At 38.8% G+C, this 25,673-nt stretch overlaps 1 long non-coding RNA gene across 1 annotated transcript in view; it reads left to right on the top strand.

Moving 5' to 3' along the window:
- LOC104685455 overlaps window positions 1–25,673 on the top strand; it is a 205,507-nt gene that overhangs the window by 123,778 nt on the left and 56,056 nt on the right. Inside the window, exons 11-12 of the long non-coding RNA XR_005604191.1 lie at window positions 7,487–7,713; window positions 10,852–22,459. This is a non-coding gene — a long non-coding RNA (uncharacterized LOC104685455). The remainder of the gene's footprint in view (window positions 1–7,486; window positions 7,714–10,851; window positions 22,460–25,673) is intronic.

Here is a 25,673-nt window from a genome sequence, read left to right as displayed (position 1 = left end):
AACCTGGATGTAGATAATGTCAAAAGTTATTAAAGCTGTGGCTAAAAATAGTAAGGATGCAAGAAAAACAGGGCTCTCAGCAACAATGTCCATGAAAATGGGTGATAAATTGGTGGAGAACATGGTAGAGCATAGATGAGTGCACTGTGACTGCTCAAAGTCTAAGCTCATTTTCTAGATATACTTAGCAGTCCTCAGAGAGATATAAGCACTGCTGGGGCATGATTGGTGTCACTCTGAGGCTGACATCTGATTTCAGGTTAGTGAAGCCTCTGTTCCTCCCTAATGACTGGACTCTAGCCTGCTGCATCAGGCACAAATACCTACTTTATAAACAATCAGAAACAGGTGAGGTGATTTGTACTCTGATCATGCTGGAGACACACCACATACTTTTCATCCATTCCATTGGGAAGGGAGGGTCTGAAAGAGCTGTTTTGTGCTGGTAAATAATAAAGGAGAGGAACCCTCCACAGAAGGCCAGGTGGGTTTTCACGGTATCTGGAATACAGCAACATGAACTTCCCACAAACAGAGCAGTTTATTTTCTTTCTATTGACATCAAAAAGATTTTGCTGCTGCATCTGGTGAGGGAGGGTACAGAGCTGGGACCAGAATTTTCATTTTGGAGCCCCTGTTAACCTCCTTTTGGAACAGGTGAAGAGCAGAACGCAGGTGTTGCTGGAGAAATAAATCCTACATTAAATATTACACATGTATCTTGCATTAGTCCTGCTCAAATATGCTTGAGGGACAATGTGTGTGTTGAACTCTGTACTTTTTCTTGGGCACAAAACAGTAATTTGGGCACTCATGTCCTCCTTAGGCACCATGAACACCTGATACAAAACATAACCAAGTTTTGTCATCCAAATCAGAAGGATGTTTTTTAAAGCTGGCAGGAAAATGTGCTCTTTGTTTGTGAGTGTGCAGTTGTTTGAAAGGTATTTGATAACTGGAGACTTGTTTTTCTCTCTTCCCCAATCTCTAGTTTCTGTAATTGATTTTCTGCTCACATGTATCTTGGGCTCATCTGCACCAGTGTCAGCAGTAAGCACTTAGAGCAGCATGGCTGCAGTGCCACTGAAAGCCTTCCTGGGGCTCATTCCTGACATCACAACAATGCAATGCACTGAGTCAGGAACTGCTGGTGTTTCAGAGGTGCTCAGTGCCTTAATTTTCATTGCCTGTGATCATTTTCGAGAAAAAAAAATCCAAACCATTCTATTTTGCAATAGGAAAACCTTTTTCAAGTCAAGCCACGCATTCCTGGGGTACTTGGATTAGCAGTTAGCCCTCTCTTTGTTTGTAGACACATATTCAGCTGGTAGGAATCTCTTTCCACGTTTTGCAGCTTAAGTAGTGTTCCAGAGTAAGGCTCTGTAATCAGGCAGCACAGTTTGCTTTGTGCTTAAGAGTGGGGAAGAGTACCTGTGCTCTATTGGAATATCTCCTAAATATTGTCAAGGGTAATCTCTTTAAAGATAACATTGCACAAGGCAAAAATCAATCATCAAATTGTATTGTCAAAGAATTTTTATGTCTGACTAGCACGCAGATCCAAATCCTATTAAATAGAATGAATCTTCTGTACACAATAGACAGGTAGGATGTGTAGCAATTTGCCACAATATATTTTTCACGTTGAATTTGGTAAGATTAAAAGCTATAGTAGGCTAAGCAGACTCACACTCTGAGAAATGCAAACTCCGTTTTCTTCATATGTGAAGCTGTAGCCAGCTGATGTATTGTAAAATGGTACATTCCTTTTTCTGTCTTTAGTACAACCACTGTGTGACAAGTGCTTGCATGCTGCAGAAATGAGGACCATTTAAATATTTAGCTATCTTATAGCTCGGAGTTTCTCTGCCTGGGACTCCTACACCAGGAGGCATATGTTCACAGAGACCTCTTCTTTTTTGCCATGCAGTTTGTACCTTCCTGTGCACATAGTTACTGAGCTGGAGAAATACCTAGTGGTACAGCTACTTGACTTTAAACTTCTGATTAATTCAACAGAAACTGCAGACACAGTGAAATCAAATGTGAGTCTTAGGGTCACTGAATGTTTGTTTATTTTCATGTTTATTTGGGCCAGATATGCACTGGAGAGGATAACCACAGGTGTAAAACTCAGAGGAATGTAAAGATACCTTGCTCCCACGACATTCAGGTGTTGTGTGCAACTACCCCTTTTGCAAACACATTGAGAATGGTTTGTTATCTCCGGGAACCATTTGGACTGTGCAAAGGAGCCTCTCTGGCATTCATGATGCTTGGAGATGGCTCAGGATCCCAGTCCCAAGGTGTGGCATGAACAGGTACATGTGGGGCATGTGAACTGATATCACCCTGTTGTATCACCCCAAAGCTGTGGCCCTGTGCACTGCAAACAACCTGCAATCGCTCCCTCTTTAAAGCCTATAACTTTTCATACTTGTTTGGAAGGAAGAAGGAGAGCTAACGATACATGTGTAAGAAACAGTAAGATCTGCTGTGCAGCTGTGCAAAAATTTTAACCTGACATGATTATTTCATGTAGAGTCACCAAAGACAGAGAGAGAGGGTTCAAACATCAAGAACTGCTATTTCCCACTGGAAAAAAAAAAAAAATCAGTGAGTGAAACATACTTCTCAGTGTGAAGATTTTCATTAAAGAATTGATATGGTGTGATATGAAAGAAGAAATCAAGGGTTACACTTTTCCTAAAAAAATGTGGAGATTCTTTTAATGCTGAGGCACTTGTAACTTGATTTTCATCTGTAAAAGTCAAGGTTTGATTATAGTCCCTGCATTATTATTTATAGTTTAGCAGTTATACATGCCACGTCCTTGGCTGTGGCATTTCAGTTTGCACCGTCTATGTCTGCTTCCTAAATTTATTGATCTCATTAGAAGATAAAAATGACAAAGATAGCTCATAATACTTCTGAGAAATGTAAAACCATTAGCAGGTCATTGTCAAAGCTATAACATGTCCTTTTAAGCTGCTTAGCAAACTGGTGGCTGCCTATGATACAGGGATTAACCTGTGCCAGGAGTGACTGAGAGGATCGCAGTGGATGGTTAATATTCAGCCTGCCTACAAAGCTCTGAAACTGCCTCACAAAATGATACAATGAAGTGATAAACAGAAATACATTAAAAACAAAGGGAACAGAAGTTTTCTTTTCCTGTCCTTTATCTTGGTCTCTAACATATAAGAAGCAGAATGGGTGTTAGAGCTTCGTCTGAAATTAGGAGTTACTTTTTATAAGTTGGGCTATGCTTCCACTAGGCAAAGGAGCCTCTTAGGCTTTCCTCTGAGTGCAGGCTGACCTTGGCCAAGACCCTAAGCCAGCTTTTCCTGAGGTGGGACCTTGTGCTATCCTAGAGCTGTGTTTAAGTGCACAGTAATAATAATGAGTATTTCAGACACACAGTGCACCGCTGTATTTTGAAGCCAGCATTTGTTGCCTGTGACATTCCATACTGCCCAGGATGCCCACCAGTGCAATGGACATAACAAGACCTGCTACTTTTTTTGCAGGAGACCTATACACTTGCATTATTCTTATTGTTGTTTACATTTCTTCCCTTAGAGAAATGGCTGCAAGCACTGGCTGATTGCTCTATTGCTTACAGAAATGTCTGGACTTACAGAGAACAAATTTAAACTGGCAGAACACATGCTGCTGCATAAGATTTGGGCTGGAGGGCTGGGTTTTCTACATCGGTTCTCAGGGATGGAGCAGGATAGGTGGTTAAGGAGAGGAGGATATAGGCAGAAAGCCTGATACCTAATGGGTCTTCTCAGGATCTCACCTGACTCTTCACTCGCAGTGGAGAGCCTGGAATTAGCATTAGACACAGTTACTGCCAAATTCCTTTGGGGATGAATGAACATACACAGGTGGGCTCAGACAAGAGGAGTAGGAGGAAAGAACATAAATCCAAGCCCCCATTCACTGTTGCTGAGTATCATGTGCCCTGATTTACACCAATGCATTATTCTCTTTTAGGAGCAATTTATATGCACTTTTCAGTAACAAGTAAACAAGCATTAGGGCACTGATTAATTAGCCTAGACAACAGTTTACAGATCACACAGGAGAGAATAAGGATAATAACAGTATTAATCATTTCAGTTATTAATTCTATTTTTAACCTATTAATGGCTATTTGTTTATTTTATCTATCAGCAAGTCAGAACTACCAGGAAGGGGACCCTTGATCACAAGCCTCTCCCAACAAAACTTGTTTCTGTTTTCTTTTTCCATGTACACAGCAGTAATTTCAATTTGGTGCAACTGTACAATTTTGGCTAGACCACACATCTATAAATTAGGTGTGATAGTGTTCTATTGTCTAAATCACGAAGGTGATTGTGGGTTAACTGGTGAATTTAAAATACTCAGAATGCTTCATAACCATGTTGTATAAATATTAATGTATATAGGTGTTCTCAGCCATTAATTGCCCTGTTATTGGAGTCTGGGCTGCTAATATTTGATTGTAATAGAAATCCACTTGATTTAGCAAAACGATCTGTAAAGTTTAAAGAGATATTTTCCCAATCACAGATCTTGTAAATGCTGTCATGGGATGTAGTCAATAAAGAATGAAAAAAAAGCTAGAATCTTTAATAAAATTATGTGAGGAAAGCTGAATCAATTTCCTAGACGTTTCTGAGCTTTAAAACAAAATTGTTTGGTTCTAATTCAGATTGGAAAATATCCCCAAAATATAAATTCTCCTGCTGAAGAGTAATTTCTAGTGACTCTGAAAGTCTTTGTCTTTTCTCACTTCCAGCCACTGGATCAAGAGAATACTTCAATTTCCACCCTAAGAGCAGCCTCCCAGCCTGACTTATCTGGGGCCATGCAAAAACTGATGGTCACTGATTTTAATACTATTCCCATTGTTTGTGCTCCAGAACTATGGGTGTTTCCCATGGGTTTCTATCCCAGAATCCTGTAATCCTTTTGCTCAATATCCTTACTTCTGAAGGATTAAGGCAAACTCGAAAGGTTGCAGAAAAGAAGAGCAAAAACAATTGAAAGTCTGAATATCCTGCCTGACATTGAGAGATTAAAGAAGATCAGTGTACTTAGATTATCTGAGAGAAGGTTAAGGAGTGGCTTGATCATGGTCTCAAAGTCCCAAGCAAAGAAACAGTTTTCCAATACATGGGGAATCTCTAATTTAGCAGAAAAAAGCCATAGCAAGGTCTTGTGATTGAATGCTTAATCTGGACAAGTTCACACTAGATGTAGCACTTTTGAGATTGTAGAACCTTTTTTTTTTTTTTTTTTAGGTATTGTTGGATTCTTAGTAATTTTAAGATTTCAAAACATATCTTTTCTAAAAGCTGTCCTACTTTGACCAGAAATTATAGGGTCTATGCAGAAGTCCCTGGGTAAAATATTATGAGTATATGTTGTGCCCAAGGGCAACTTATACAATCATAATTTCAGAATTTATTAATTCTTTGGTAATGAATGTTCCCTACTACTACATAAAATAGGCTCATATAACATACTATCATTTGCAGTTTTCTAACCTTAATGCCATTATTCAGAAGCTATCAAAGCTGTTTTTGTACCTCTGTGTGCTTAGCCCAAAGAAAAGCTAGTTAATATAAAAAGGTATTTTTAGCATTTCTGAAAGCTTCTTATGCCAATCCTTAAAAAGAAACAAGAAATTTCTCCAAAAATGCAAATGCTCTGTCTAGAAGTAAGAGTATCATTTTAACTACTTCATCATTATGTGTCACTCCCTATGTATAGTAAGTGCTGCGTGACAGTTGTTTCTAAGAGACAATCGGGGACTTTTCCAATAACTACATAATTATATTTCATAGTACCTATATTTGTGACACATAGGGCTTTATGTGTTCAAAGGACTTAGGAGTCATAAGTCATAATGCTTACAGCACCTCTATAGAATAGGTAAGACAGTATTATAAGGGCAGATGGTCCTCAAGACCACATAAAACATTGCAGGCAGAGAAAGAAATAGAGATTGGTACCTTCCCATTTCCAAACTGCATGTTTAAGTCTCCAAAAATTGTAGCTATATAGCTATAGGAACAGTACTTTTAATATTATGTCCTAACCCTCCCTCTCTTGCACTGATTTTGTTGGCCTCCTAAACTAATACAAGGAGTAATGCTATGACACTACCTAATTTGTCAAGATCAGCAACATTAGCCTCTGTAGTTCTTACAAGGGCTTGACCTTACTTACTGAGCTAGTCCTACTGAAATTAAATCGCTGCATGAAAGGTATGTTTCATTAAAAATAACTGTGAAGAGGAAGTGATACTACTTCTTTTCAAAGTTTGCCTTTATTTTACAGATCAATGGCATTATGATTTGGCAGTAAAGTCCATAGAGCAGCAGGGACTAAGTGCTTGCTCTGCCAAGCCCAGTCCTTGCTGTTAAAAGAATGCTTTGTGAAAGGGACCACTTAAGAAACCAGTAACAGGACAGCATAAACAAAATTTATGAAAGAACCTCCAGAATATTTAGAGTCCATTGTGCCCATTTTCATGTGCAGAAGGAAAGAATATCTTTCTGCCATAGATGAATAGCCTTCCACAAGGGATTTCTTGGGCCCAACACCTATCCATAGTTTTTCTGTCCTTGACCCTGCATGTCTGGCAAAAACATCTTGAAGGCACATGCAGCTGCTGTGATAGCAATGCAGACTCCAACCAATTAAGTCTTATTCATGAATAAATCTCATGCATGACAGACTTGGAGGAGGAGCTGATCCTGTCTCATCCAGAAGATTTCCAATGACATATTATGTGTTCTTACTATGTTTTCTGTGAATCTGGGAAGTGATTGGCAAGGCAAATGTGAAAGACAGGGCTAGGGTAGAAATGTGTGGAAGGAAACCCTTTGTTCAAAACCTGACCACTTGTCTGGATTCATTTTGCCCTGAGGTGTGGGCTCCCTCAGGCATAGCTCCTGGACTTCCTTGCTCCTAGGGATTGTAAAAAATGATGATTAGTCAAAAAACTACTGAGTAATGGACAAAGGGGAAAATGGAAGAACTGCCATACTGTCACCTCACAGCCTATCACAAATATATACTGTTATATTTCAGAGATGGATGACCAGATGAATAACTTCATACCAGGCTTTTTCATTTTGACCACTTCTGATGGCAATAAATCCAAAAAACCTAAGAAAATACAAATTCTATCAAGCTGCTTATATGTGTGTTTGAATTACAAAAACTTACCTCTGAAAAGACCAAGTTTCCTTTCCTCTTTTTTTTGTTTCTGGCACAAGACATGCAAATGTCAGAGGGAGAAAATATCACACTCGAAGAGAATCTTGGGAAGTCAGCAATATAAGAAAGAAAAGGTTCTTGAAAAAACCAAACAACCCACAAACACAAATTCAGTGTTTCACTATAAAATTAAAAGCATAGTACAGAGAAAGCAGAAATCACAGATCTGTTTCTTTCATGTTTTTAACTTGTCTCATTCCAGATAACTTCTGATCAGCTACCTGCCACCTAGGCTCATCTCAAAGACTTAGACATGAAGAGAAGACAAACCATAATTTTTGCAGAATATGATCCTGGCATGTGGAGGGATCAAGCACCTTTGCAGGCAATGATATACAGAGCAAAAGCAGATCATTAGCTTCATAAATGAATCAGGTTATTGTGAAAAGAAGAACAGAATAATGATATTGTAAAATACGAAACAACCTGGTAAGATACACGTCCTCTGCATGCTTATTTAAATGTAATCTATGTTATGGTATCATTTTATGGCTTGCCAGTGCAGCTTACTGATCATATAATGCCTCCAAAGGAATCTGACCGTTTGCAAAAATCAATAATTACCAATATTCTGCAATTGAAAAGGGCTGGATAATAACCATTCCCTAGCACTTCCTGTGGAAGGGTAATAGGACATTTAGAATTTCTAAAAATGTGTGTCTAAATTATTTGTTAAACTGCTCGGTAGCATTTGAAACCCAGATATTAGATTTCTTCTGAACTCCAAAATTACTCAGCTCAAGAAAAATTAATAATAATAATAATAATAATAGTAATAAATTTTTAAAAGCCCAAGAATTGAAAATAGTGGGAGATGATTGAGTTCTTCTACCTGTATTTTGCAGCTGTTTTTGAAGGGCAATTTGGGGGCTGAATATTGAAGCTCCATCATTGAAGTTTGTGGCTATGGTGAACACTGAGAAATAATGTCTTAGTACCTAGCCAGAGTGCTCTGCTCAGAGAGAAGGGAATAAGGCAAATCATATACAACTGCTATTAGTCACCACCCTGGCACCATTTGCAAGTTTAAGCACTTTGGGTTTGGGGGAATTTTATTGAGAATATCATATTTTCAGAAGAAGATGTTTTTGTGGAAAACTGACAGTATCCCAATACAAAAACCTTTCCAGAGCTATTAATGAGAGTTTTAATGAAGGGTTCTCAGTTAAAAGTAATTTTTTTTTAACTTCACAACATACCTGCTTGATCAAAGATCCTTAGTTCTGTAGTGTGGAGTGTTTTAGGAAGAACTTTTATTTTGTGAACCTCATGGCACAGGTACCAGAAGAAGCACAAATAACAAAACTGGCAGCACTTCATCGTAACAGACTGATTCTTAATATTTATTTATTTATTTATTTCCTGCCTCTCTTCTTCTCCATAAGGAATAGTTAAAAGCATAAGAATAAACAGTCAGCTTTTCCAACAGAAAATCATCAGTGAAGTCCCTCAAAGATATAAGTGAAAGCTAGTCAATAGAAGATCTGGCAAAATAAATATTGAAATAACACAGTTTTCAAATAATATAAAGCTTTAGAAAAAATGTGTGCTGGAAAGAATTGCAGAGGAATATGGTGATAGTGACTCACTGGCTGACAAAATGTCAGGTACAATTCAGTAATTAGAAGTGTAAAGTGGTGTTAACCTTATATACACAGTAGTGGCTTTTGAACTGGCTCTTATCACTCAGAAGGAATATCTGAGTTCTCCAAAACCATCAGCCCAGAACTCAATAGTAATGAAGGCAAGAGAGGTAGTCAAGCATGTGGAACGGCTTCTTCAGATGGAGATAAAATAGGCTGTGGGTCTTTGGCATGAAAGGAGCAAGTGAAGGGAATGCCTGAAATCATGGAGGGGGGAGGTGAATACAGAATTATGATTTAACCCTTCTTGAAACACTGGGCCTAGAAAGCACCACATGTAAACCACTGGATGGGAGGTTTGAAACAAATACCAGGTGTGTAGTTGAGCTGTGCCACTCATTATTCCATGAGTACAAAAGAAGTTTACACATGCATGGAAAGCTGTTACACATGTTTGTGGAATAAAAATCCACTGAGAACTCTTAAAATATCTTCTTATCAGAGAGTCCCTGACAACCTATCATGATGGGATGAGTGAGCCAACCAAGAAACTAGAGTATATATTTGCCCTGTTCTTGTGCTCTTCCTTAGCTCTTTTGCTGGAAATGAGATAAAAGTCTGTAAGGGCTCTTGGTCTCAGGCAGAAAAACTGTTCTCATGTTGGAGGGTACTTTCTGTTGTTCTGTTTTGTAATCTGTATGATATGCAAAGCCCACATGTGAATGTGTGTGGTAGCTGATGGCAGTTGCTGTGACCACAGTGGGGAGATGCTCAGAGCAGGGCCACTGCTTCCCAGGCACAGCTTCCTCATCGTGCCCTTTGCTGCTAGTTGACCTAAGAAGAGAGGGGGGGAATTCAGACTGTCTGTGTTTCTTACTTGATTCCAGTAAATTTGTACCAAGAAATGGTAAAATTATTTTTATGAAATGGGGAGGCCAATATTTTGTTGTTTTGGCTGCAATTTTTTTCCCCCTGTCCTGATTTAATTTAACCCGGCAGTCCGATTTCAGTAATCCTCATCACTTCTTAGCTCCCTGTTTTATGTTGATGTTTATTCATGTTCTCCTGCTTGTACAATTCACCAGTTCCCTCTCCTTAATGTGTTGATACCAATGTTCAGAGATGATATAAAAAAAACTGGAGGGAAACACGGTCATTTACTCCTTCTTGTCTTGTTTGTTTGCTTCAGAATTACTTGCACTGACACAAATAGACTTTCCTTGTGCACGGCAAGAGATAAGGTTGGGGTTTTCTGCTTTATTTGTTCTGTACCACACATATTTTCCCCACCCACTCCCTCACTTGCTTTTATACATCCTCACACACAGATGTACTTGCATACTATAAGATTTCAGAGAATTTCACTCAGTTTAGGAGAATGTGACCAATGTCTGGGATGAAAAGTTTATATTTTCAGCATCACAAGTCATTTCCACCAATCTTACCATCACAGGTGGGTGTTTCTGGGAAGGGTGCTAAAGCACCTAACACTCAGTATTTAGGACACTGAAATACCATTAATGAAATCAGTGCTATGAAGAGTTGGGGTGTGCCATGTTGTGATAAACTATTTGCTGCAAGCTGAGTTTAGCTCCATGTTCAGAAGTGGAGAAGTGATTTAGCTAATAGGCGATGCAGTTGTCTGTGTTTTTCTGCCTATTTCTTTCTGGAAAATGTTGGTATGGCTCATAGCTCTGCCTCATTGCTGTATCTTTGACTACTACTTCTCTTATGGGAAGCTGCACACAGATAATTTGGGTGATTTTATGAATAGAGGGATTTTTCTGAGCCTGCTGCATTTTGCTCAAGTGTTCTCCCAAAGCTGTGTGTCTCTGCTGATAGATGAGTGCATCTGCAAGTTTCAAGATGTGTGGTTTCTGTGGGTGGAGTGGGATGAGTGTGGTGGGTTGAAAGAAGAGAAGAAGAAACGGTCTCCAGCATCAATAAAGTTTCTGGTGCCTCATGAATATTTGTTCTCTTGCAGGTTCTGCGTTTTAAACACTGACCTCAGGAGAAGCGCTGCAGGATGAAAGAGTTATTTTGTGCCTGGACACATTGAGTCACTTGGGACAAATTGCTACAGTCTCTCAGTTATCAGTTAAGTCCTTGTGTTCTGGTGAAATCAGTGGAGCCTGTTTTCACTGGTGTAATATCTGAGCCATCAAGTTTAATGAATCATTACAAATAGTTTAATCTGCACTTGCAGGTGCTATTAAAACTAGTTTTGGTTAGGTTTTTTTTGCCAAGAGAATTTTTTTTTACCTGGGAAGAGCAGTCTTTCTCAGTCACAATGGTTTAAATATGGAGTAGTGGGATAGGTTTTGCTCATTAGAAAGTCTGATGCTGAATTTGATATTCCCTTCTGCTAAACTTACCTCCTCCAGGATTTAAGACTCTAAGTTGCAGAGGATAAAACATAAGGCCCTGGTTAATTGCAAATAAATAGTGCCAGAAAAACATACAGATGGTACCTGAAGTTCATTTTTGAAGACTATCCAGTAAACTATATATAATTTACATGAAAACTATGCAGAGTAAGCAGGAGAACAACTTTTTTGTGGTTTCTTACATTTGTAAAACAACAAAACAGCAAAGAAAGAAATAACAAATGAATACCCTCAGTCAGTGAAACTTCTTGTTTAGGAAAACAGCAACCTGTATTTCTATTTATTTACCTAATCAAATTAATTAATTTAACAACTCTAAAAATGTCAGCATTTTACAGGATACAGGTATAAATATCTGGCAAGTAGAGTGTATATATTAAACTATATCTACTTAGCTAGTAAATATTTTGCTGCATTAGTTTGCTCATTCCTAGGCAATCAGTTGTGAACTCCAGTGTTGTAACGGGTCCATAGGGAACATTTGTGCTTTGGTTGGCACTTAGATTAAATTCATCAAATTATTTTTTTCCCTGTTCAACGCTGACATTTCAGAATGTTTTTTTTAAAAGGTTTTGTGCCAACTGCCAAAGTCAATTAATTAAATAGTAAATCTGAAATTTGTAGGGGAAAACTATCATTCCCTTTTGCTGTGCGACCTTGGAAATGTGCACGTTTAATCCACAAAACACATGGCTTACCAGAGGGTCCTGATCTACTTGCACTGAAAGTAAAAGCAAAGCTTGCTGAGATTTTTTGTGAGATTAAGGATTACCTCAAGGATGGCATTTTACCCTGCATTTTCCTTCTCATTTTGATACTTGGTAGTAATGACAATATCTTTTGAAGTCCTGCTATGCTTGAGAGCTTAAATTTTTCAGCACAAATACTGGAAGCAGCACAAATTTATGGACTCATTTTCCATATATTTGAGATACCCCAGATGAGGGTATGATGTGCAGTCCCAGAATTTGCTGGCCGAAGAACTCCCTCTTAGATCTGTAAAGGAAATCTAGAGACAAAATTCAATAGACCTGAGCAGATGGTGATCATATTCCTACATAGCAGAAGTATTACAAATCTCTTCCCAAAACACACACTTTCCAAGGAGTGTGTATACCCTCATTGTCAGCAAAGGCAGTCTGGTTCCAAAGATTAGACTGGATCTTGCTTTTCAGCCTACTTGTATGTCTCTTTTTGTACATCTCAGTGAAATCCTCATATTTTATTTGAAGCTTTATCATCTCAAGGTGCTTGGAAATGAGAACAGTGCACTGACTGTTCTTCAGCTGTTAGTTCTCTGTCATTAGTTTATATTGATTTGTATTTGTTTATTTTTTCCCTGCCTGAAAACTGTGGCGCAGATCAGAACTCTGTATTTGAGGCCCTGTATATGCATGGACTAGAAACACAGCCCAACAAAAATGTAAGGGACAGTAAAAGTAGTGCTAGGATAGATGGGTTAAGGCAGACCAGATACATGACCTGGTACTCTTATCCCTTTGCCATTTGCAATTGTCTCATTCTGTGTTTTGCTATAATTTTAAGTTCAGGATTTGTTTTCGGCCTTCTTACTCCCCATTTGTTTCAAGAAAGTACATGTCTTTTCTGTAGGAAGATAAGATGTCTAAAGAGAGTGGCTTCCAGCACATTCAGAAATTCATTAGGATTTGGTCCCTCATTTGACAGCATAGCATGAGGGGGCCTAGAGTTCAAGGAAAGGTACTGGTTAGCACTCAGTAGCAGGGAAAAATGGTGACAAATGCTAGTGCCGAGAGTGTTTCTTAAATACCACACTTGTGGGAGTGAAGGCACAATGGGTAGCAAGATACAGGAAGCTAATTCCTAGGATTCATAACCTTATATGTTCGCCTACCACTATGCTTTATATAGTGAACATATACAAGTTCTTTTTATCAAAGCCTGTACTGCAATTCTTGGAATTGTCCTGCCTGCCCAGATATGCCATTTTGCAGAAAGGAAATCTGATGTCTTACTGTTGAAAAAGTTGCTCCTTGTGAAAGAGATTACTGACTAACCCTAACCCTAATCCTAAACCCTAACCCTAACCTAACCCTGACCCTAACACTAACCCTAACCCCAAACCATAACCCTTACTCCTAATCCTAACCTAACCCCAACCCCAACCCCAACCTTAGCCCTAAACCCTAGCCCTAAACCCTAACTCTAACCTAAACCCTAACCCTAACCCTATTTATAATATCAAAAAAATATACCAATTCTTTCTATCAAAGCCTGTACTACAATTCTTGGAATTGTCTTGCCTGTCCAGATATTGGCCAATTTGCAGTAAGGAAATCTGATGTTTTCCTGTTGAAAATGTTCCTCCTTGTGAAAGAGTCTTACAATTATGGTGGCCCAGACGGACCAAGTCACCTCTGTATGAGCAGAAGTGGGAGTTCTTCAGCTCTGCTTTTCTGAGATACTATTGCTGTATTTAATCTTGGGGATATTTGATGTAAAACATTGGCAAGAATGCCTTCAGGAAGAAGATAAATTAAGGATGCCAAGTTGTGGACAATGTTTGGAGTCAAAGCTTTTGGGATTCTTGGGTTCTTTATACTGTAAAATGGAAGTTTTTCTATCTATGTCTAGAAGGAAAATCACTGAGATGACTAGGGAAACTTTGGTCTTAACACTTGAAGAACTTCAGATGGTGCAAAGGCTAAGCAGTAGACGAGGGAAAATTTAGAATATTGAATTAAATACTATTGGAGGCATCTAAAGTCCTGGGTTGGGTCTAAAACTCAGCTGATGTGTGTCTAAATTTCCTTTCTGGAGGATGGATTTGTTATTTATCTCAGGGCAATGTTGGGCAGGGAAATGTGTCAGTTATTATTACAGTTATTATTACAGTAATAACTGTACCATGTATGGACTTGGAGAGATAGAAAAGCATTTTAAATGGTTTGTAAAATTTGGTAGAGAACAAATCTCATGAATGTTTCTAGGTGATCACTAGATTATTAAGTTGTCCTTAACCAATGGTGGTTATCTACATAGTTTCTGCGCAAAATGCCTGTATCTCCCTGTGATAAGTGAATCCAGTTTTACAAGAGATAATTAAACACGAAAGAACTAAACATCCTAGTTTTTTTCCCCTAATGTTGTATCTCAGCATTGTCTCCATCAGTAGCCTTGTCCGCAGGAAGTGTAAAGTTTCCTGCTATGACTGTTTGACTGCTGCCAATTATCAGATCTGCTTTTGGCAGCTTTCCCTCCCAACCTGCTGATTAGCTAATGTGTGGTTACTAATACAATATGGGAAACTGGTGTAAATGAAGAAGCAAAAGTTTATTAATTTCATGTGCTAATTACTGTTTGTAATATAATCATCAATACTGCGAGAAGAAATCCTGGCTTAAGAAATAATCAGGTTTCTATGTCTTGTGAAATGAGGCACAAGAATTTTGTGCAGTAAACAGGCATATTTTCCCCTTGATACATGCACATAATTTTCATTAGATTCATAGGTTTCAAAGGTAGAAGTGAGATCATTAGAGCTTGGAATCTAAGTACCTGTACAACACAGGCTAAAGAATTTCATCCAGCTACTCTATATCTGAGTTAATAGAAAAGAGGAGCCATATCCTGCACTGGATTTACAGCAGTTTTACTCCACTAAACTGGAATAATGGTGATTTATACCAGCTGAGAAATTGGCAGTAGACTTAAATGACAATGGATTCTTTTTGCATAAACCTAAATGAAAATGGTCACTTATATTTTAATAGCTGTGTTGAAAGAGCCTCGCTGGGAGTGAGTTTTTGAAAAGTATTTTAAGCTTTAGAAGAAAATGAGGGCTTTTCCAAACCTTTATGGGATGATTGTGTTCCCTGTTGTAATTTAAACTTGTCCCTTCACTGAAGAAAAGACATAAATTTAGCAGAAAAAAAACTTCTCTTTAAATTGAAACCTGTGCCAGAATTCTTATTTGTAATTAAATCAGGCTCTAGGATTTTAGTGGGGGGAAGGAAGAACAAAATAATATAATAAAAAGCTGAATATTCTCAGAGCCAAGAGGAACTTGAACTCAAATGTTCAAAGATTAAAAGTCTCAAGAGCTAAAAAGTAGTCTGTGATTTCTTTCATTAGGTTGTATATCTGGTAAAACAAGATGCCTCATTACTCTTTTGTAGCCATCTGCATGTGCGTGTGGATGATGTTATTATATTTATAGCAGATACAGTCTTATCATTTAGGTACAGACAGAATCCTACCTGCTCAGAGCTACAGGGAACGCACTCAGACAATATTGATATAGACAATGCCATAACATCCTGCAATCTGCACAGAAACTGAGACTTTGTGAGGACCAAAGCTGAAGAAAAGAATTTCCTTCCTGCTCTCCTAAAATGAGAGTGTTTAAAGGAAAATACCAGTGTGGGGAGAATATCCTTCAGATTCCCAACAAATTTCTGTCAGTTCTATCTCAGGAGGAGGCTGTGAAGGCTTTTGTGTTTAGTGATACAGAAATCTGTGACTATCATATAAACATGTAGAATATATAGAAAGAAAGACATCTTCTTATTAGAGTAGCTGCTTATGTAGACAGTAAGCAGAGAGAACCTTGTCTCATAATATTCCCATTCTCATTGATAATAAATCAGCTGCTGGTTTGGCTGATGAGCAGTTTGAGGTGCTTTATATTTGCTGAAGAAAACCTGAACAGGATACACATTTTAAACCTAAACAGAATACACATTTTAATATGTTTACCATACTTTTTCCCCTGAGTGTTTTTCTTCAGAGATGGAAGTCTGCCTCAACATGTCACAGTATATTTTGATGGCACTGTCACATGGAGAAAAAACTGATAATTTACTGCACAGGTAAACATCAGAAGACATGGTCTGAAGCTTACAAATCAACCCAAACTTTCTCTCTCTTTCTTTACTTTAAGCAGGACTAGAAGAGCCAATCCCTCCTTGAAAAGCAGGGTTCCTTTTTGTCCCTTACCCAGAAAGATTCAAGTGTTCCCCATCCTTTAGGATTGTCAGGTAACTCCGTCCTACCACTAAGTATTTGGTAACATCACACTTGCCTACAAAGTTTGTAGCAACATCACATCCTTCAGTCTGTTGCAGACATCTGTCTCATGAGGAACACGCAGCTGCTGGACTGCTCTTCCCACTATGTCTAGACCCAAAGTTCATTCAGCAGTCTGTAAGAAAACTGAGAAAAAATAACTGATTGTCTGTTTTATGCAGCCAGGCAAGACCAAACAGCTATCAATGCAATCTTGAATACTCTCCCTTTATGAACATCAGACTGTTAGCTTATGTTAGATACTACTGTAAAATGAATCCTGAGGGGTGAAACACTTGGAACAGTGGCTTGTGAAGGAGAGCAACCCTTCAAAGCACTGTACCAAGTTTGGTGATGTACTGCAGCATGTAGAGGCCACTGCTCCTTCTCATCCTGCCTCATTATTGTGTCTTCTCCCCAAAGGTGTGTGTAGAGTGTGTCAGCATATTGCCACTGTGATACAAGAAGAGACAAGACAAAACATGAGTGCCTTGCAGAAGCCAGGCAAGAGAGGCTCTGACTGAGGTCTGAACTGCATATTGTGTAATTGTATATTACTCGTTATGAGCCTGTGTTTATTGCTTGGTTCAGTCCTACAGTTCTCAGACCACTACACTGACTTCCAGGAATCTTTAAAAACATTGTTTTCCAAGAGCTGAAGTTAGGCTATTGTCAGAGAAAAAATAGCTGTGGTTTATGGTCTTGTCAAATTAAGTTCAGCTTCAGTAAATATGACATGAAATCTGTACAGTACAGCCTCACCAGTGAATAAAAAGGCTTATGCAACCTAGTCATATATAAATACCAGTAATATAAAATTCTGACAATTGTAAGAGAATTTCATTCACAGAAGCTTTGTACTTTCAGCCTGGTGAAAAAACATCAGTCTGTATATAGTTCCATATTGTCATTTGCTGGTGCAGTACTTCCTTCCCTCACTAAAATTAAAATTTAAAAGACTTCCACTTTTGGGGAAAAGAGCATCATTGATGAGAAATTCTCCCCGGTAAATTAATAGATAAGGTCTCCCATGCTAACTCAAAAAAGCAAGCAAAAGGTAAAAATTGAATCTCTTTATCACAGTTGAGTCATTTTTCTAAACTGGGGAAGTAATATGGGATGGAATATATAGGATGGATTCTCTTACAGAAAGTGTTTTTAAACTTTAAAAGATCCATAACTAATATTGGGAATGGTTATAAATGACAGTCTTCTCTTTTAGATTATGTTGCATTTATTACATTCTACCAGGACATTATGGAGACTCTCAAGGAATTAAAGTCATATTTATGATAAAAATATGGTGCTGCTTCTAAATAGCATTTTCATCATATTAACTGTTGCCTAGATAACAGGCATATCTCCTTGAGCACCTCTATTCTGGTTTAGCACTACAGCTTGCAAATTAATACAGTCATTATAAGACAGCAAAGCTATATCACTTACCATTTCATTATTGTTCAAGTCGAAATCCATATTTTTTCAGTTTTCCCTAGGGTTACAAACTGGATAGGGAAATGTTATCATCTTTCAGAATAATCTCTCAAGACTCCTCTCTTTGGTGTTAAGAGGAGCCGTTAATCATATTACAATAATTTTCATATTAATAGGTCCCATGTAAAGACAGAGTTAATGCTCTCCTACATTCAATCCTCCAATATAGTTTTTTTTTAATATATATGCTCAAATATATATATATATAAATATATATATATATATAAATACATGTATATATTTAAATCTGCTTGGAACTAGATTAGCACAAAAGATATCACGTCCTACTCAGTATATAAATCAGGGTCAAATCAACAGCAAACCCTTAAATTTTTAATCAAAATGGCAATCTGTCATCCCTAAGAGAGTTAAGTAATGTTTAAGTGAATAACATGAATATGTTTTAATGGAAAATACATGGGAGAACTTACTGCAGCACAGAGAAAACATTCCATGGAGTATCTAGAAGATACATTAGTCCTTACATGAGAAGCTGTGATGCTAGCATGCATATCCACTCTAAATTAAAAATCATCTTTAGACTTGAATTTTTTTTTTTTTGAGGAATCAATACACCTTTTATTTTTGTGATCTTCTCAGACACTATAATTTTCTGAAAGCCTCTCATACAATGTTGTACATTTAATGTAATGTTACTTAAACTCAGGGCATTTTCTGATATTTTTCCTTTTTTCAAGTCTGCTGACCTGAGTGATGTGGTCTGCTCAGAAGAAGTTGAGTGTGAATTTAAGAAGCTGTCCAAGGGGTCAGGTGTTTGCCTAATTTTGAGTAGTCTGCATGTGAAACAAAGGCGGGTCAGATCTGCAGAGACATGAGGGTGACCCAGCTCTGTCCCTGCACTGCCCTGGCTCTCTGGGAAGCCGCTCTGTGTGGGAGCCTGAGCGCTGTGTTGGCGTTGCAGATAATGAGCCCCATGGAGAGCAGAATCGAGCTCTGGGACACAATGCTGACTTAATGTGGCAGTTTGGCTCCTAAAGCCAGCCAGCTTAGCCCAGGAAGGAGCCCGTCGCCCCTTCCTCGGCAGTGTGGGAAGATGCTCCCTTGGTAAACCTTCACTTGCTCTCAGCATCCGCTGTCCTTTTGCTAAGCCCTTTTACTGTAATGATGCCATCTCTCTCAACGTCCTTCATTATTCTCCTCTCTGTCTTTCCCAGGGGGTCTGATTAAAATCAGTGGAAAGCTCTCTTGGGTTTTACTGGCTCTGCTCCTTAATTTGCCTTTCTTTTCCGTTTTTAACTGCTTTCTGTTTAGGCTCACTTCTACTGTGTTCTAAACATCCCTCATCTTTCCCCACTTTTGTATTTTTGTACTTTTATTCCTATTCCTGACCTGCTCGACAACTGTTAAATTACTTAGGCAGTGAGTAAAATGCAGATTAAAGAAGTGCTTTCGGCTTTGAGCTAAAATGTGTTGACAGGACTCATAAGAGGCCTAGAGGAGACATGGGAGAGTGGCATCATTTTGGGAGAAGAGAAGCTAGAAAAATTACTCACATCAGATCTGAGGTCTCACCATGATTCTGTGGCTGCGCTCCTGGCTGCCGTAATGAGGTTGTGAATCCACTATGATTCCACAGTGTGTAGAAATAGTTTTAATTGGTGATAATTTTAACACTTGTTTAACAAAATTTAAGGCATCTGGAATGGGGTTCTATCCACACTATACTGGTGTAAATCAAAAGTAATGTTATTCAAACTTACGTTCTTCTAGAATAGCAGCACATTAACAGAAATCAGATTTTAAAGCACTCCTGAATTTCAGATATTATACTGTATTTCCATTTATAACCTGACATAATTCCCACACAGCATATGGTATTAATCTGGTGTAAACACCATGTTATGATGGTACTCAAACACATACAGCTGACATGAAAATGTCTTCAAGTACAATATTTCCAAAAGCAATTATGTCTATATGGTTGGTAGCTAGTTAGCTTGTGTGAAGTTTTATTTCTTATTCTTACATACATGAAGGTTCACAGGATGAAACTTTATGTATAAAAAAGGAGATACTTTCACTGTTTGCAGAAAAGTAAGAAAAAATTGTTACAATCTACTTATTTTGGCCTGTCCAGCTTTTGTAAGGAAATCTCACCTTCATGTGAACACAAGATTTTTACAGTGTTGGAATTTCCTTTTGTTTGCATTAGAGGGTACATATATAGATGACTGCAAGGAATACAGTGACACAAAGTGAAACTCACTATATTTCTGTTAGAGAAAATGAACTCCAAAATAAATATTTAGCAACATTTTGCAATTCTCAGAGAAGGTAATACTCTTGATGTGTGAATGCCCCAGACATCAATCTCTGCTGGTAAGCAAGCATTTTTCAATGTTCTCTGATGAGAGGGGTGGGAGACCAGCACCCCTTGTCCAGGTAGATGCCTGTGTGAAATCCTTAAAAAAATTGCCTAAGATTGGAGTTGTGCCAATTGTTTTGTCAAAAGGAGATAAAGAAAAGCATGTCTTTTGGAAAGTAAATGCTTGTGGATGGTAATATTTTTGCATGAACACTTGCCAGTAGGGCCAGATTCACAGGTAATGTAACTTTTCTAGTGTCATCTCACCCATTTGAGATAAATTCATTTATTAGGATGAAGTGTAGCTTTTTCAGATGGCTTCTAGCTCCACCTGCTACCTAGCCTTTCCTAGTCCTTTTTTTTCCTCCTGAGGATCCTTTCCTAAATATGTTCCTAAGACAAAATAAGTCACCCTCAGTATCACATTCTCATGACAGAAAGGAACTGCTAGAAACTGCTTAACAACCAGCTCTGCACTCGTTAGCTTCAGTATAAATCTGCAATGACTTTATTTTTATTACTTCATACTGGCACTACAGTGAATAACAGTAGGCTAAGCTGTTGATGGCATGATATTAAAATGAGCTCATCCCTATTATCCAACATAATATCTTAGTTTTAAAAGAGACAGCAATTTGCAATGGGACAAGAATAAATCTGGAATAACTCCACTGAAAATTTACACCAGTGTGACCAAGAATTGAATTTGGCCCACTCTGTTGAATTCCTTTTAATGGTTTTTGCACGTTCAAGCATCCACCAGAGATTAGATGGGAGGCAGCAGACTTGCTGTTATCTGCGATCCAAGCAGGACACCCGGGGTGAAAGGGTAACGCATTATCACACTGCGCCACCTGGCCCATCCAACACAATTTGAGCAACCATAATTGTATTGATTACTTCTTGTGCTCATGACTAATGACCTCTAGCTGCAACCTTGCATTTTCTAAATCTTTTATATTCTGATTTAATAATAAGATTTGATTAAAAATTGCCATTAGCCAATGCCAATGATTAGTCAGCAAGACTCAATGCTGCCAAGTTCCAATGAGTTTCATTATTCTGGAATTAAAAAGCACAGAGAACTTCTCTTGGTTAATAATACAATGATTCCGTCTCAATCAGGAATGAAAGAAAACAGCTCTAATATATAAATGCAGCAAAATGTGTGGCTATTACTAATAGCCACAATTTACAGAGAAGTGTTTGAAGAATTAAAGGGACTTTGTCACAGATGGTGTGGACAGTTTGCTTTTACTTTTTATGTTTGATTGGAAAGGCAGTGTCAGATGGTGTGTGAGGGGGCATTTTCCTAAGGAAAGACATTTCCTTTGGTGCAACAAGAACATGGGCCTTATTCAATTTCTCCATGAGCATCCCTGCCACAAAAAAACAAGGCAAAGTGTATGTTGGCAAAAATGAATTGTGATGGCTTTAGAAAATGACAAGATGTTTGTCCAGGTTATTTACCTCCTGAGAATATATTTAACTATGTGGTTTTTTTCATTTTTTAAAAATATGATTTATTATTTAAACAAAAGAACATATTGTCACATCTTTCACAGAAAATAAAGAAGTATTCCATCTTCTTTCAAGAAGGTAGGATATTTAAACACATACTAATTTTTAGACATGTAGCTAAATCCAGAAGAGTGTTAGGCTAAGGAGAGACTTAAGCATACATCTAAGAGATCTGCTGGATCTGAATTGAGGTGTTTCTGTATTTGGGGTGCACTAGAGGAGATGCTCTGCGGGGTAAACATCTGCTATGGGATGTGATGTTCCCTCTGATCCCACTGAAGCTAATTGAGGACTGGGTGACGTTGAAGTCAGTGAGAGCTGAGAGCACTCAGCACCTTTCAGGTTCAGGTCTCTAAATAATAAAAGACTCTTGAGACACTGTAAAAGCATTTACTGCCTATCACACAGGAGCAGAAAAGCTGTCCTGTCTCACTGTCATCCTCCAGAAAACATGCTATGTCCCAAACGTGAGTCCTGTAAGATTTTTAAGGTATTTGAATAAAGAAATACCTTTTTAAAATACTGCACACATAAAATCTTGTATTGGGTTTGCATGGCAAGCTTTTGGTAGAGGGGGAGGCTACAGGGGTGGCTTGTGTGACAAGCTGCCACAAGCTTCCCCGTGTCCGGCAGAGCCAATGACAGGTCTCTCCAAGATAGACCCACTGCTGACCAAGGCTGAGCTCATCAGTGATGACGGTGGAGCCTCAGGGACGACATGGTCAAGAATTGGGAGAAAACCCCACCAAACTGGGGTGCAACAGCTGCTGGAGGAAGGAGTGAGAATATGTGAGAGGAGCAACCCAACATTTCCCAAGGTCAGTGCAAAGGACGGGGAGGGGATGCTGTGGGTGCAAGAGCTGAGTGAGACAGGCTGTGCCCCTGCAGCCCATGGAGGTTCATGAGGGAGCATAGATCCACTTGCAGCCCATGGAGAAGGGGATGCCTGAAGGAGTGTGTGTCCCCATGGGAAGACTACACTGGAGCAGACTCCACCAGGAATTGTGTCCCTGTGGAGAGAGGAGTCCATGTTGGAGCAGGTTTGCTGGCAGGACTTGGGACCCTGTGGGGATACAGTCTGGACCAGCCTGTTCCTGCAGGACTGCACCCCATGAAAGGGACCCACGCTGGAGCAATTAATAAAGAACTGTAGCCCATGAGAAGGACTCACATTGGAGAAGTTTGTGGGAACTGCGTCCTGTGGGGTGGACCTCATGCTGGAGCAGAGTAAGAGCGTGAGGAGTCCTCCTGCTGAGGGGGAAGGAGCAGAGGGGACACCATGTGATGAATTGACCACAGCCCCGTTCCCTGTCCCCTTACACTTTTGGGACAGAGGAGGGAGAAAAATCAGGAGAGAAGCTAATCCTGGGAAAAAGGGAGGATTGGGGGGGAAGGTGTTTTAAGATATGTGTTTATTTCTCTGTGGTTTGATTTGTAATAAATTAAACTAATTTCCCCAAGTGAAGTCGGTTTTGCCAATGACAGTCACTGGTGACTGATCTCTCCCTGCCCTTATCTTGACCCATGAGCCTTTCATTATACTTCCTCTCCCGTGCCCAGCTGAGGAGGGCAGTGATAAAGCAGCTTTGGTGGGCACCTGGTGCCCAGCCAGGGTCAACCCACCACAAATCTTTTGTTACCTTCCGGAATATAATTTTTAAGCATTCTTTGCTATTAAAGTTTGCTTTTGGCAACTGTTGTTTTCCCGGCTTATTATAAGTGCCTTTAAAATGTTTCCATTAATTAAGGCTGCTTTTATGGGATACATCCATTTAGCAAAATTGCAGAAAGAAGTGCTGCCGACACATCTGCCATTGACTTCTGTTTGCCTGAGCATTTTATACCCCCGTGAATAGCACAGTGGGGAGAGAAAGCCTGCGAAAGAGAATGACAGAAAGTGGTGAATTCTGTCCAGCAAAACATGGAGGTCAGGAGAGACTCAGCTGATTACATACTCATGTTTTCCAGGATTTCATGAGGAGAGTGGAAAGTTGGTTAAACTCTGGTTACACCAGAATAGCTTTCTTAAAACATACTAACTGAAATACTCAGAAAATAAAAATGCATAAAATGTGAGTTTGAATATGTGAGATGGTGTTTTGTGGGATCAAGCAGGAAGGAGGTTGATCTGATCATCTCTGTATTAACTTACCAAGGTTTTTATACACCCTCAGCTGACAGCATTACTAGCCAGATTATAATTATAATTACCTTGGCTTCATCTCAGTGTTTATCTGCCATGACACCCACCCAGCCACCTGCCTGCTATTAATTCATTCAACACTAACTTCATCTTTTTTTCCTTTTATCTTGTTTTTTTCCTGTTATCCTTACTTTAAAAAATGTGTCCGTTATTAGAAACAAACTAACACAATATTTGTTTGCCCATGACATCATGTATTCCTTTGTTTAAAAAAAAGAGAAAAAACCAACCCAGAATTCTTCTGATTATAAAAATAACCTGTTTGTATTTTATAGTAAAAACTGGAAAGATCTGGCATTTGACTCAAAAACTAGGAACAGCTGATAATCTTCTTTAAATTGAATCTTTTTTTTTCATCCATAATACTGCCAGATATTCAAATAAGAGGAAATTCATGACAAAGGGCAATAAGCAACACACACAGTAGGCTTGTAGGATTCCACTGTGGGTGCAGCTCTATATGAGTGCTGGATATTTGTTGCTGTTGTTGCTCCTGAGGTGCTGAAGTTTTTTATTTGTTCTGACAGAACATTGAATGTCCAAGTCTCCTGTAAAATGATGCTTAAAAAACCCAGGAAAAACCGGAAAGAACAGCCATGCTTAAAGACTTAGCACTGTTCTGCTATGCTGTTTATGGGACTGAAAGCACTTCTCCCCAGTATGCCAGGAACTGTGAACTGGTGCTGTTGTGTGGATGTCCTTTTGGATGTTTGGTGGGTGGTAGATTGAAGAACACACTGTAATGTGTCTGAGGAAGCTAATTATAATAATGGCTTGGGGTCAGGTAAATGCTTCACTATTTATCTAACCCCATCCACTGTTTATTATACTCTGTGTGTCAACACATTTTTACAGAGTGAAAATTAGCAACTAATTAATTTAATTTCAGGAGTTAATGCCACTGTAAAGAAAAAAAAAGCAAGGTTTATATTGAATAGTGATATGTCTAGAAGAGAGGATTATAAACATTGGAAGGTCTTTAAAAGCAGCGTTGAACTGAATAATGTAAAGGTCTGATTCTGCAATCATTCATCAAGCATCAGTTCATCAAACTCTGCTTAAGTATCTAGTCAAATCTCGTTCAAATCAAAAGCACCTGTTTAAATGCTTTCTGCACTAGGGTCTTAGACCCTGCTCATTTCTGACTTTGCTGAGCCTGTTTCCCTGAGGAAATGTGTCAGGGTGAAGGCCTAATTGCCCGTATTCCTCTCTCATCTGTTGATGCTCCTTTTTCCAGTGGCATTTCTGCTCTCTGTCAGTTAAAAGTTGACTCAGACCTCTGTACAGGTTTTGGGGGCACAATTCAATCAAGCAAGTGAAGGAAGGGAATTTTCTGAGGGTGTATTATTGCTTATATTTTTCAGCTTCCCAAATTATGCAAGCCACTGTTTAGCATTGGTCCCTGATGGGTTTAAGCCAACACATTCTTCCCTTAGCATAACCCACAAAGACACAGTAACACCTTGTGTATATGGAGACAATAATTCTTAGCATTTTTACAGTCATTTTAATGTGCAGACTTTAAGTACTTTAGGATCTACTAAGTCTGGAGATTTTCCGATCTTTCCTACTATCTTTTTTTTCTCATATTGCCTTTCCCATCTTTCTTCTATCCTTTTATTCTTAGATGAGGTCAGTACTGGAGAATATTAGGCACACTTTGCCCAGGTTCTGGATGAATCCTTTGCTTTCACTCCAAGCTCTGTGGCAGGATGAAATTTCGTCTTCTTCCCCTGAAGGCCATAAGAGAGCCTCAGTGTGTCCCAGCTGGATCCCCATTCCAAGTGACTGAAGGTCCAGGGCTCCAAAGCACACTGCAGCCTGCAGCT

This window comes from Corvus cornix, chromosome 3, assembly GCF_000738735.6.
Source record: "Corvus cornix cornix isolate S_Up_H32 chromosome 3, ASM73873v5, whole genome shotgun sequence".
NCBI classification, from domain to species: domain Eukaryota; kingdom Metazoa; phylum Chordata; class Aves; order Passeriformes; family Corvidae; genus Corvus; species Corvus cornix.
Note: the sequence above shows the minus strand (reverse complement) of the source record. Positions and strands in the feature narration are given on the sequence as shown.